This window comes from Lissotriton vulgaris, chromosome 8 (assembly GCF_964263255.1).
Source record: "Lissotriton vulgaris chromosome 8, aLisVul1.2, whole genome shotgun sequence".
Classification (NCBI taxonomy): Eukaryota; Metazoa; Chordata; class Amphibia; order Caudata; family Salamandridae; genus Lissotriton; species Lissotriton vulgaris.
In genome coordinates, this window is record NC_141696.1 from 1,391,260,855 (window position 1) to 1,391,275,519 (window position 14,665).

Below are 14,665 nucleotides of genomic sequence, written 5' to 3' on the forward strand. Positions count from 1 at the left end.
TGCAATCCTCTCTAAAGGCCATGCATTTCTTTGAGTACAGCGGGGTTTTCAGTCGCAACCATCAAGTAATGACTGTCATATTTCTCTCCTGCACCAACAGAGTGTGACAACAGGCCAACCTCTTCTCCGGAGATACCAAGGTGCAACATTAGAGCACCATATATGTATTTGTAAGTTTTCATTTTCATTACATTTTGCATGGTATATATTTATGTACGTCTCCACAAAACAGTGTAATTATTTCCTTTTTCCTATTTACTTCAGTGCACCAGTTATGCTCATCAATCATGTATGCTGGAACGATTTATTTCACCTATAAGTGCTCCCACACTCGGAAATGAGAATTTAAAAAGATTAAATATGTATACAGCGCAAAGACTGGTACACCTAACTCTCCTCTTATATCCCCACAGATTATCAACCTATGGACGCCTAATAGCTGGTAACTGAATACTTGTCCATGTTTTCCTGCATGCATTAGTAATCTTCCAGTGTGATTTGACAGGAGTGGTACCAGGGAACAGCAGTAAGTGCTCCCACGTAGGTCGTAGGTCGCAGCACGCCCTGATCCGCAGCTGAACAGTGTTAGACCTGGCACCTTGGCGTGAGTTTCCCTTCCACTTTTTGCTGATGTGCCTCCGATGTTTTGCTGGTTTTCCGATACTCAGGGCACTGCGCCACGGCTGACCCGTGCCGCAGTGCAAGTGCTCCCTACTGTAAATTGTACATGCGATTGGTATCCATGATTGGTTCATTGGATTTACTGTTAGTCCCTAGTAAAGTGCACTAGGAGTGCCGGGGCTTGTAGATGCCAATACTGCTGGTGGGCCTGCAGCGCTGGTTGCGCCACCCACCGAAGCAGCCGTAAAGATGTGTCTGGGAACTGCGACCGCAGAACCCGCGTGCGGTCTCGTACTGTCACGCTAGCTGGGCAAGTGCACCCACTTGCCAGCCCCCGAACCTTCCCTTGACTACATATTAGTCACCCCTATGGTAGGCCTGCGGGCAGGGTGCGTTGTAGGTGTAAGGTAGGACAAGCCCTGATGTGTGTGGCATGTCCTAGTAGTGACTTACAACCAAAACCGTATTTCACTACTGAAGGCTACCTGCTCCATTAGGCCAGACTGAGCTGCTGGAATTATTACACCCTATAATCCCAGCAGGCTCAAGGAGCATGGTAGCGAGTCGTGTTTAGTATGCCTGAACTCAGGATGATAAAATATTTCTTGTAGTCAAGTTTATTTTAGTGTCCTGGGTTTGAAAATGCTACTTTTAGAAAGTTAGCATTTGCTTGCCTAACCATTTCAGCCCGCCTCTGCTGGTATGTGTATCTGACTGTCTGGGATGTGTGAGTGACAGGGCTGGGGGGATGACAGGTGGTGAATGCGCAGATTACGCCTTAGTGGGAGGTAGGAGTGGCTCTTGACTCTGGATCTTGCTGTGCTCTGCCACCACAATGCTGGCTCCACCCTCCTGGGGAGCGACTGATGACTCAGCCGACACCTGGCCCAGGAAGGGCGAAGCCCCCATCAACAAGGTACTCTGGCTATCCCTGCCCGCACAATGCTGGCTCCACCTCCTGTGGGGCGCCTGATGCGCCTGCCCCTCACACTGAAAGCAGAAGCCGGATTACACCCGCCGGAGTACTCCAGGACTGAAAGTGGCTATGCAAAGGCCCCCCTGGCCTGCGAGAACAAAAGAAATGCCATATAAAAGGAGGAGCCCTGCTCCTTGAAAGTTAGATCCAGTTTGGGCTACAGAAGGAACTCTGCCCGACGAGAAGGACCGTGAGGGACAAGGAAGGGTGCTGTCTCTTGCCTGTGTCTGGTGCCTTGCTGCCGAAGGAGAGGAAAAAGGAAAGACTACGAGAAGACTTTTGCTTTACCAGACTTTGTGCCAAACTCTGCTGAAACGATCTCCAAGGGCTTGCTGTGAACTTGCCCCCTGACCAGCGCCCCAGGACCAGTGGGCGCTACATCCTGAAGAAAGCGACTGTGTGTGTGCTGCTTATCGCTGCAGTACCGACGGAGGAATCTCCTCCAAGGCAACGACATCCACCTGACCACCGTGACCGGGGCCCAAAGCAACAGCGAAAGCAAAGTGAGGTCCAGCCGCCGCTGGCCCGAACACCGTGACCGCAACTGCATCGGGAGCCCGAGAGCAAAGCGAAGGAGGACCCGTCCGGTCCGAGCTCTCGAGTTGACTGCGCCACGAGCAGCCAATCCACTTGCAAAGACGGACAGTTGCCCTGTGAGAATCCACTGGGTCGGTATCTTGCCCGACAGCTCAGCTGTGAGCGCACAGCTGCACCGGCACTTGGCTGGGTACGTCCTGCACTTGGGGACCGTACTGCCACTTGCCGCCACCACACAGCCGCCGCCTCCAGGGTCGGAGCGGACGACGAGGAAAGGACCCTGCCGCCACAGAACACCGCTGCCCCGGATGACCCGTGACCTGCTCGGCTGAGAGCCGCAACGAACAGCGACCCCGGGAAGGCAACGCGACGTGGGACAGCTCCCCTGGAAGCCGCCCGCTCTACAAGAACGTCGTCGAACTGGCCAGAAGGCCCTAAAGAACTCTTATTGCTAGATAGAACTGTGGCAACCTGAACTAAGTAACTTGGAACCGCTATTTGAAAGTTCATTAACTGTATTCACAAGCCTGCTTAAAATCTATATAAAGAGATATATTTTTACAGAATACAGTCTGGTCTCATTGTGTGGTGGGTTGGTTGTGACGGTGTAATATTGCAAGTGTTTAACCCTATGTGCCCCAAAGATTAGCCTACGACTGCTTAAGCCACACTACCTAGAGGGTAAGCAGAGGTTATCTGGAAGGTAACCCTCAGCCCTGACGAGGAAGAGAGAGTCCCTGCCTGTCGCTAGTGTTGCACTGCGTCAACTAGAGCCTCCCCCTTCCGACAAACAGGATGAACCGGATGATAAAGCATGCCACCAAGGGGTAACCATGGTGGGTGAGGGTTTTACAAGAAAACTTTCTTCAGTTGAGTATTATTCTGCACATAACTGTACTGGATTTCTTTTTTTTTGTAACAACTTGTGTGTAGAGGAGGCCAAACTCAGTGTATCCTTCTACTCCCCACTCACTTCTTTTTTGGTACACCAACGATGGGTCAACAACTATAGACTAAATAATGAAAAGCTCTGCAAAACAAACTAATATGGTAAGCATTGTTGGAAGTGTTCTCACAGTAACTCTTGCAAAAATCCAAACCCGTAGAAATCAACACGTGGCCTTGAGGCAAAGCAGTGGCAGAGTGATAACTCCATCTTAGGCTAGCAGTGAGTAGAGTGGCTATTCCATCTTTGGCTGCCATTGCCAATTTTTTATTTGTTTTGCCTGCTCAGGTCAGCAATTGTTTGCTAGGGCTTGCCAGGAACATGAAATAGGTACTGTAACATTTTGTAGTTTCGTTAATGTTGATCGCTGGCAAGGCGATCCAGTGGTTCCTGGAAAAAAAGGCAATGGTCAGGAAGCTTGCCTTTAGGAGATGCCTGGTAGAGGATGTAGAGTGGATCACAGGAACTACGTAAGGTGCAACTCCTTGGGGATAGATACTTTTGCTTGGCCATACAACAGCTATGTGGTCTAACAAATTGTTTCCAGCTGACTTGAGTCCTGCTCCCACCTCAATCAATCAATCAATCAGGGAATTGTGAAGCGTGCTACTCACCTCCGAGGGTTTCCAGGCGCTAGGGGGTAGGAGTGGCTCAGCTCTGAATCAGCCGAAAAGCCTGGTCTTGAGGCTCTTCCTGAAGGTGTGCAAAGTAGGGGCGCGTCTGATGTTGACCGGGAGCTCGTTCCAGGCCTTAGCTGCGACGTAGGAGAAGGCTCTTACACCTGCTCTGGTTCTGTGGATGTGCAGGGCTTCTGCTAGAACGCGGTCAGCGGTGCGGAGGATTTTTTGGGTACGTGGAAGGAGACTCTTTCATGGAGGTATTTGGGTCCGGTGTTGGAGAGATTTTAGGCATGGGTGAGTAGCTTGAAGGTTACTCTCTTCTCGACTTGGACCAGTGGAGGTCTCGCAAGTGTTGGGTGATGTGCTCATGTCGTGGGATGCCAAGGACGAGTCTGGCTGCAGTGTTTTGGATGGTCTGAAGTTTGCGTAGCAGGGATGTGTTGACTCCATCTTACAGGGTGTTTCCGTAGTCCAGTCTGCTTGTTATGAGTGCGTGGGTAACGATCTTTCTGGCTTCGGGGGGAGGGGATGGGGGGGTCCACTTGAAGGTCTTGCGAAGGATGTTGAGGGTGTTGAAGCAGGTGAAGGTGACGGCGTTGATCTAGCGGGTCATGGTGAGGGAGGAGTAGAGTATGATGCTGAGGTTCCGGGCGTGGTCTGTGGGGGCGGGGGTTGCCGAAGGCGGTGAGCCACCAGGTGTTGTCCCAAACCGAGGGGGTGGCTCATAAATCTGATTGGATTGAATTCTCAAACAAGTGGTGGTGAGCGACAACCCCTCAATAGAGGTTTGCATCAAGATGGTGACACCTGGCCTCGTGTAACACTGCTAGCTCCACCTCGTCCTGCAAGAGGGTGCATTATATGGTCCCAGGAAGAATGCCTAGCACTTTAAATCGTAAATCGTAAATCATACGTTCTTATATAGCGCCTTTCACCGTAAGGTCTCAAGGCGCTTGATTTGGGAACCCGTCCTGGCTTTTCCCTGCGAGATAACCCCTAGTGGGCATCCCCAAGGTGAAAGCCAGGCATCCCATCGCGGTGGGGCCATAGTGGAGACTAAGCAAGCTATTGCCCAGAGTTGCAGAGTGTGAACCCATGATTCGAGTAGGCACCGAGGCGACAATTATCGAGTCCGTGGACATTTTGAGCTCAAGACCCTGCAGCGTAGGGGATTGAACCCTGGTCCCGGGTCTGACCTCTGCGTCCGGGTCTGCCTCCCCTAACCGGTGAGCCACACTCTTTACACTATGGAGTTTCCAAAGTTTTTCGGAGGGTTCTGCTGGTGGGTAGAATTGTAACTGAAGAAACTGCTTTGCTGCGAACCTGGATTCCAAGGGTAGGGGAGGTGTGAAAAATTTCCCAGTATGAATATGGCCAAGAGAGAGTATGCTTCAGGGCACAAAGAAGCGCTGTGGAGATTCCAGTGCCAGTCCTCTCAGCATTCTGGCATGCTGCTTCTGCAGCCATGCTACCCCTGGACTCCAAAATTAAAGAAAACACAAACAGGATAGTCTGGGATTCTCTCCCCTTTGGGCGGATGGTATTAAGGGCCTTTATTTTCAACAGTCCGATCCCTCAAGATCATACTGACCTGTTTCTATGGAAAAAGGCATTTACGCTCTCCTCTATGGTGTCTGGTTCTACTGATGGTGGAACTGTTATACAGGGGTGTTTCACTGGAAACATCATGTGTGGTGTAGATGCTGCATTGACACCCTGATTAGAGGAGGCGCCTGTTGGACATTCATATAAAAGAAAGGTTACCCATGTCTGTCGATTCAGTGGCAAAATAAGTTGTGTCTTATACAGAGTGAGGGATCTTGTTCCTTTTAAAACAGTGAGAAAAATAGCCCTTGGCTTATTTCTTTCGGGTTCTGTACATTTGACACTTTTGTTGCCTGTATTTATTATTGCTTAGCCCATTGCAAGCCATATTAGAACCTTATGCAGAGCTTTGGGAATTTTTCATGCTCAGTCTTGGGACCCTGATTTTCAGTTCCATGCTGTAGACAGGACGCAGGTTGTGACAAGGGTAAAAAGAGAAATCAGAAGCTTGCCTAAGATGGGTCTTATGAGATGTTGTAAAAAGGTCCAGAGGATACCTCATCGTGGGTACAGGAGGAAACAGGTGAGAGCGAAAAAACTGATACTTGACCTTCTTCACCATTGATGCAGCATTGCAGTCTCCACAGAGAATAGAAGAGAGAAAAGCAAGCACAAGAAAGAAAAAGGCCAGCTTTATATTTCGGATGTGAGTGTGCATTTCTACGACAGATTATTGTGCTGTCACTACTGATCTGAAGGCAATGTTGTAAACTACAAATACTAAGGCTCCAATTCAATTTCAATTCATGATCTTTATTCGATTTTATAGATAAAATCATAAAAGGCAGGTCATTTAAAATCAACATACAAAATTTCAGGGCCATAATCAGTCATATTTTAGAACTCCCACCAGAAAGAGTGCAAGGGAAAAGCAAATTGAAGGAGAGTTCAACAACTGTAAAAAAAAAAAAAAGTAAGGCTGGCCTAAGTTGGTTAAAATACAGCGGTGATAAAATTGGGCGTAGGAATTTGTGTTGTAGGTTACTGTATTTTAAGCAAAACATAACTATGCGTAATGTGTCACTGATCGATTTTTTTTCACAGTTTCAAAGAGGCAGATCTAAGTATCTAAAACAACCACAATTAAAAAGGACCAATCATGGAAATAAATGTAATCTAAATTTGGTCAAGTCAGCGTTGGTGGCGAGATATATTCCAAGTCAAATACAGCTCCATATTGCTAACTGTTTTCACCAATATTGCGTGTTGCATAGAGTGCTTTGTTAAAGCAACATCCTCACGCTCTGATATCAGCTTGTCCATAAAAGCGGTTTCAACACATTTACCGTCAACACGAGTTATGTTTGAGTTGTTAACAAACATATCCAGCCTCCCTTTGGCCCGCAAGCTACGTGCCACATACGCCAGCCAAGGAATCCTAAGGGACTTATCTAATTGCAGGCAATCTTACAAGATCAATGTAATATCAATTTACAGAAACTCAGCTCCTTTGTCCAAATTGAGTTCCAAAGTTTTAATGGATTAAGGCGAAGTTGATCAATTAAAAAATCCATACCTAATTCTTCGTGGATGATTTCATAAGGTGTACTTTGTCAAACTTCGAGGAGACTCCTTAAAAACGTATTCTCAGTGGCTTGGAGTGGTGCAACCTGGCCGTATCCCCAAATTCCGCTAACATGGTACACTTGGGGGATACAGTTAGCCCTGTAAATCTCCAAAACTGATTTGATACGAGTACGGCCTAATCGGCGGGAAAAATCCCTAATACCAAATATTGCCCTAGTAAAAGAGAAAACGTTCTGACCTATAAGCGAGTGGCAGTTAAGCTCAGAATCCAGATGTATCCCCAGATACTTGAACTTCTCCACAATTCTAATATGTTGGTCATCTATTACATATTTCATAGTTTTCGTTTTTGATGGTCCGAACTTCATACCATGTGACTTAAAAAAATTGTAGATAAGTCAAGACTGTTCATAAAACTAATAAAAAGAGTAAGAAGCTTGTTCAGGCTTTTGGCAGTACAGGCCATTAAACCTGTCATCTGCATATAGCAAGGCAGGAATAGAATGGCTTCCTACTCTGGGGATGTCAACACCCACAACTGTCAAGCCCTGCTCCATGTTGTTAATGTAAAACATTTATAAAAAAAAGAGCTAAAATACAGCCCTGCCGCACCCCTCGCTGAAGTTCAAAGTGCTCAGTGCATTCCTCATTTGGGACCAAACCTAACACTGGCGGAAAGACTGTTGTGCAAATCACGCAAAAAAATAATTAAGACTACATCTATATCCATCTGTTCCATCAAGGATCAAAGCTTAGAGCGGTTAACTTTATCAAAGGCCGAGCTACGGTCCATGAATGGCCCCCTTTTTGGCCTTGGTGTACGTTCAGGTTAAAAGACAGAGGTTCAAGATCTGCTCTATTGTTCCCTGGCCTGGGTGAAACCTGTATTGAAGGTCAGACAAAAAGCCTCGCTCCTCTGCCTACTCCGTGAGGCGGTTTAACAGAATCCTACCAAATAATTTTCACCTCCGTGTCTATAAAGGAAATGGGTCTAAAACAGGCTGGATCTGATCTGTTGTCCTTTGTAAAGATGGGGACTATTATAGACTGGGAACAGGTTGAGGGAAAATGACCAGATACAGCAAAGTTTAAGTGCAGTGTCAGTACCGGGGCCCACAGGTCTGTGGAATCCTTGTATAGGTTCCCCGGTACCCCATCAGGTCCTGGTGCCTTGTTTAAAGGCAACTGGGAAATAGCGGCTCTAACCTCAGACAGGTTACAAGGTAAGGCCTCCATATACCTGTTTGCTCAGAGACAGCAATTACATTGTGCATTGTTTGTTGCACTCGGTAACCACCTGGTAAAGACCACAACTTTGGATTTTTTCTGCAAATAAGGTTTAGAAGTTCAAATCTGTCAAAATTAACAGGGGAACAGGCCAGCTAAATACAGAAACAAGCAAATTATAGTGGGAAAACCCCCCTAAAATATTCATGTTTTTCCCCATTTTTCAAGGCTCAATTTGTATTCATGTTTTTCCCCATTTTTGAAGGCTTCATTTGTAAAAGGTTATTTAACACACCATCGGTGTACTCATGTCAAGGCCTGAGTAATGGAGGCAAAGACGCTGTACATTTTGGTATAACAACTAACTTTCATTATAGACATTCCATGTTTTGCAAATCTATATGGAAAGCAAAGCGTTTTTAATGGTTTTTTTAGACTATATTTAAAAAATGAACAAAAATATCTCTAGAGAATTAAGAGGAGACAAGATCTTTCCACGGTATGCCCATTCCTCCTGCTCACCAAGACTTTCCTCCTTTGCTCCTATCAATATCGAGAGTTTTAAGGAAAGTATAAACTGGGACTTTCCACAAACAGGTTACGACTACTGACCAATATCCGGTTAGATGAGTTCGCACTGACGCTCACAAGGAAAATTACACTTTTGGCAGAGGTGAGTGCCTGATTATTCATGAGGTGCCATGCTGCTACATACATCTTGAAGCCACCAGAGAACAAGCATCTGAAATGCAATAGGCCTCGAATTTGTTGGAGTTGAAGCTATTGGCATTATAAATGCCTATGTGTTTTACCTATGCAATAGATATGCCCTCCTCGCCTTAATAAAATAAAGAACTCCATTGTGTGTCTTTTCTGTGGTACACCTGCAATGGAGCCGTAGTGCGGGGAGTAAAAATGCAGTTCTGACTCCACGTTAAATAAAGCAGTAGTGTGTGGGTGCAGTACCAAAGGGTCTGCGACAGCAGACTTACATTGTTGACATTCCTGAAGCTGGAGGGATGAGACCCAGACAGTGAAGTGGAGAAAGAGGAGAAACAACTGCTTTAAGCATTTGATGAGGCCATTTTATGAGAGGTAGTGCTGATTAGGCTGTATGTTGGACTGCCATTTGATAGATGGAGGGGGTGAAGGGAAGGATTGCAGCCTCCATGGTTCAGGGTGAAAGGGACTGTTTTTGTCCATCACTGTCCTTTGTGACTGATGACAGTTAAGTGCAGAAAGGTCAGATCTCCTTTGTGCCTCTGTTGTGGGTGCTCCAGGTTGGAGATCCTGTTGTGAGGAGCATCACTACATAAAGGCTGTGTCCAGAGAGCAGCCTTAAGTGGGCACTTGAAAGCAGACGTCCCCTAAACCAGCTCTAAAAGTATAGAGAGGGAATCAACATATCCTCCTAACTTGGACTGAATAAAGGTGGGACCCCCTGACTCACTTGTTCCAGTTCCAAGCTCTATTCGGCCAAGTGAGTAAGTATTCTACACAGTAATCGGAGGACTGCTGTGAAAGTAGAGCTTATGTCTGCCTGTCAGCCAGCTTCGCAGCACTGAGGGGACATAACCTGAACTCTACCTCTTGCTGCAAGAGTTTATCACCTGTCCAGAGCATATAGAAGGAGTTTGCCAACCTTGCAAGAGGAGTAACTGTCCAAAAGGATTGCGAGGGGACCTTGGTGTGATGGGTCTGCAGGTAAGGAGGACAACAGAGAGATCTGGGGTCCCATATTCAGAGGACTGTAGACTCTTGTAAGATTCCTGGTCAGAATCATGGAGACTTGGCACAGGCTATTACCTGCTTTGCCTGAAGTCATCAGCAGTGAGGTGACCTGAGCGGCTGTGCCAAGCAATCGAGTGTGGTGTGGCTTGAGCCAATGTGACAAGAAATGAAGCACTGTACCAAGAAGTACCTGACTAGGCGTGACCTGAGCTATGGACACCTGCCCTAACTGGAGAGGCTCACCTGCTGCAAAGGACCCAGCCAAACCGCAGCTGCAGCTTTACAGACATATACAGCTGGGCAAGGCTGCCAGCTGGGACTGCTGAGATCCAGGGGCCTCTGGAGAAGGCTTAACCAGAAACTGTGTGCTTTTAAGAATGTTGAGGCTAAAGTTGCGCCGGAGCCATTTCTTGCTATATCATATCCAAGGGGGGGCCTAGGGCCAGAGCAGGAATAGGATCCAACGGACACCAGTGCCAGCACACTCTCTTGTATTCTAGATATATCTGTGTGTAGCATTTAGGCCAGTGTGTAATAAACAGTCTTTTAAACATACTTTATTAGTTTTCCATTAACTTCCAGTACAAGGTATTATCACATTTCCATGATTACACTGCTATACATCTTATTTGTAGATATAGCACTGCCTGTCTGTTGTGCATAGTAAACATTATGCAATCTGTATATCTCACATCAGGCACACATGTACATGGAATCATCCAATTTGTCCATCTATTTATACAACGGATAAGCTCTTGATTAACAACTAAAACCCAATCCCCCTCCCACCAGTGTTCTAACATTCTGTTCCAAGTTAAATTGTTTTTACCGTCCTATGCTACTAGCATGAGTCTGCCGGCTTTTATGATCATGTCCCCTTACCCGGACCGCTGCACAGTGTGTTCTTGTGCGCCATAGTGCTGAGATGGTCTATTGTGTGCTCGGAGTACTAGATGTATTTTTGGGGGTTACACCTTTAAAGGTGTCCAACAGAACATCCCAGTCCATAGATATCTGCTTCTTGCGCAAACCTTGTGCCTCTTACCGGCAGATAGCTGCACTCTCCCGCCCCCAGCCCCCCAACGTAACATTTCACTATGCCATGTGTATGCTACAGGTGGTCTTGCCTACTTCCATCTTATAGTGATGGATCTTTTCGCCAGAATAAACACAAGTTCAAGGAAACGGAGTTGGACTTTATGGGAGACCGACCGCTTGCGGAGACCCACAAAGCACTCCATCAGTGAGTCTTCAATACTCAAGCGTGTAGTTGTTACTACGCATTGTCGGACCTCTCCCTCGAACTCCTTCAGGTGCGAACATGCCCACAGCATGTGAACCAAATCTGCTTCCATCAACTGGCATCTAGGGCAGTGGTGTTGTGTATTGGGTACATCCGCTGGAGACGGCGTGGTGTAAGTGAGGTCCTATGCAATCTCATGCATTGTATACATTTAAACTTTGCATTCCTGGACACTTTTTTAGGATGTTCCAGTATGTTCTCCCATTCCCTGTCTGTTATCTACCGTCCGGTAACCTCCACCCATTTGGCTCACAAGGCATCCAGAGACACCGATGCGTGTGCCTGTATTCTATGGCAGGACCGGAGGCTTCTGATTATGCTTTCTCATTTCTTTACTGCAACAACAGCAGCCAATGAAAATGAAAGTACACAAGTAAAAAATAACATTTCTCATGAGGCTTTGAACCACGCCTCTCTTACAACAACCAATCACAATGGTATCATGTCTATAAATCCTGGAGACACTACTTCGGCCTCCTCTTTCTTTGCTGCTCCGCAGCCCAGATAAGTGCTCTTTCCTTTCATGTTTGCCCTATCACTTGTGACCTATGCCTTTTTGCATTGTTTGATGCCATTGATTATTGTTATTTATTGCTCGTGTATATTTGCATGATTTGATTGATCGCTTCACGCTCTCTGTTGGCACTGCTTATTCGTACATTGTCCGTATTACTCTTAGATTGGGACCGGAGCTTCGCTCCGTTCCCCGTTCCCCTTGGTGGCGCGTGTTGCGCACTTAGGCCCGTCCCTTCCCCGGATTCCATTCATCGCTGCCCGCGGCGTACGCTTCGGCTAGCCGCATTAGTGAGGGGTTTAGCCCCCCCCTCGGGGACGAGCGTACGTCGGAGCCGTTGAGGCCTTACGTACGTCTCGGGGAGCCGCGCACGCCGTGTTGGCACGCGCAGTTCTCGAAGGTGCCAGAACGACGCTCTGCCCCCGGCTGAAGTGGGGATTGACGCAGCTTGGGCCAGGAGCCGTGGGCGATTTCCGTGCTTTTGGCAGCTTACATTCGTTCAAGCGACGGTGCCTACCTGCTTGATCTTGTCCTTCCTGAAGATTCAGAGAACTTAGCATTTTTTCCTCCGATAGTCCTAGAGTGGGACTGTACCTTGCTCTTGTCTTGCCTAGTATTTCCGGCTCCTGCGCCTGGCACCCCCCACCATCGACGCCCCTGCTTGGGCTGGTTTTTGCTTCCCGCTGGGGATTAGAGTTGGAATGGATGCTGCGTATGGTTTTCAAGGCCAACAAGAATTCTATGAAGGGGACTCCATGGAGGAGATCATAGACAAAAAACTTGATGCCAAGTTAGATAAAGCCCTTTCCTCGGCCCTCTCCCCTTTGGCCAAGAAGTTGGACTTGCTAGTCCCGGGTAAGCCGGTGCCCGCTCCGGGCAAAGATCCCCTTCAACCCCCTCCCCTTAAGAAGGCGGCTCTGGACCCTTCCAGGCCTCATTCCCAGTCGTATGAAAAACTTTACAAGTCTCAGGAGTCCCGGTCCCAGGACAAGCCTGTTACCTCTCCCCCCAATTCCCCCCTGGTTATCACCACTACGGATACCGGGACCGATACTGATTCCTTGGATGCCGCTCCACGCAAACGCACTAAAAAGAGCAAGCACACTTCACCGGTTATCCCCACCCCCTTTTCATTCGATCCAACGGACATTGTCCACCCCAGATCTTCCGACTGGGTTCCCCCTCCTGCTGTGGCGGCCTATCTGGAGACTCATCTCCGCAAGGGATTCGACAAAGAGGTGCGTTCCCGCCTAAAATCTGAATGCCCACGCCCTGATTTACCCCACAAAGTGGCTATCACGCCAGAGATAGACCCTTCCATGACCACTTTTCTTAAGAAGAATAAGAAAGACCCGAAGAAAGGGATTGATCGCGCGCTCAGAGCGTGCCAAGATAAGGTCCTCGACCTTTCGGGCCCGTTGGCCAAGATCCTGGAGTTGGCCCTGCAGGCGCAAGAGACTGGTGCCGCCATACATCCGGAGGTTCTGGCGGGTTGGGCTCAGACGGCCATTTGTATGCTTGGGAACGCGAATTGCGCCCTGGCCTCTGAACGACGGAAATCCGTCCTCCTCCGAATCGACCCCCAACTGGTGGAATTGGCTTCCTCGGAACAGGGTCCTTTGGCGGAAGGACAATTGTTTGGGGACAATTTTATTAAAGATATTGCCAAGTTTGTGAACACTTTTGCTTCCTTGGACAAATCTCAGGCCTCGCTGAAACGTGTTCTGCAGGTCTCTGGTAGGGCCGGGCGTGGCAGAGGACGCTCGACCGGCCGCTACTCAAATCCCAGTCCTCACAGAGGCTACGCCCCTAGACGGGGAAGAGGGTACACTCAAGAACCGGATCAAGCCGGATTTTACCCGTCCCGATCACGCGGCTTCAGGGGCCGCTATAATAAAGGAATCAATCGAGGCTACAAGAACTTCGATAACCAATCTTCCGGTAAGTGTCTCTCTTCCTTTACTTCTGTTAGGGGGAAGATTACGCCATTTTGTCAAGAATTGGGCAGTTCTCACTTCAGATGTGTGGGTCCTCCGGACCGTCCAGGTTTACGAGATAGAGATGGTGTCTTGCCCCATTCAGCCCTCCCCCCCCCGTCCTCTCCTTTTTTCCCATCTCGAACAGAGTTTTATAGACTTAGAACTGGACGAGCTTTTGGCAAAACGGGCCATTGCTGTGGGACCCTTCCTCCCGGGAGGCTTCTGCAGCAACGTCTTTCTTGTTCAAAAGAAGGGAGGCGGTCAGCGCCTCGTGCTGAATCTGAGGGATTTCAACCCCTTTGTCGCGTATCGCCACTTCAAGATGGAGGGCATCCATCTTCTGCGAGACCTTCTCTTAGAAAACGACTGGATGATCAGACTGGACCTGAAAGATGCTTACTTGACGGTCCCAGTCTGCCCATCACATCAAAAGTTTTTGCAGTTCCCCTGGAAAGGGCGTTGGTTTCGTTACGAGGTAATTCCTTTCGGCCTGTCCTCGGCCCCTTGGGTGTTCACCAAACTGCTCAAGCCGGTGGTCTCCCGCCTCCGGGAGATGGGAGTTCGGCTGATTGTCTACCTAGACGATATGCTGATCCTGGCTCAGGACCGGTCCCTCCTTCTCACACATTTGGAGTGGACGACGTCCTTATTGCAGAATCTGGGATTCGTGATCAACACCAAGAAATCGGTGCTGATACCGAATCAGCAGATGGAATTCCTGGGCTTCCTGATAGACTCGGTCTCGGCCCAGCTTCTCCTTCCCCTTTCAAAGATCAGGTCGATCAAGAGAGAGATTACAGCTACCCTGACCAAAGAGAAGATTTCTTTGAGGGTTCTGGCACGAATTGTGGGCCTTCTGGCCTCGTCGATTCAGGCCATTTTTCCCGGCCCTTTGCATTACAGAGCTCTGCAGAGGCTCAAGATCTTTTACCTGCAAAGAAACTTTCACTACGATCATTTGATCCCTCTCTCCCCCGAGTCCAGGGAGGAGCTTCAGTGGTGGCTGGACCACATGTCAGCCTGAAACGGCCGAGCTATTTTCGGCGCGGCCCCGGATGTGGTGGTGGAATCCGACGTCA

General features: G+C 48.3%; 1 protein-coding gene across 2 annotated transcripts in view; it reads right to left on the reverse strand.

Annotated features, from left to right (window-relative positions):
- HLCS (holocarboxylase synthetase) overlaps positions 1-14,665 on the reverse strand; it is a 933,637-nt gene that overhangs the window by 61,564 nt on the left and 857,408 nt on the right. The gene's annotated exons all lie outside the window — the stretch shown is intronic.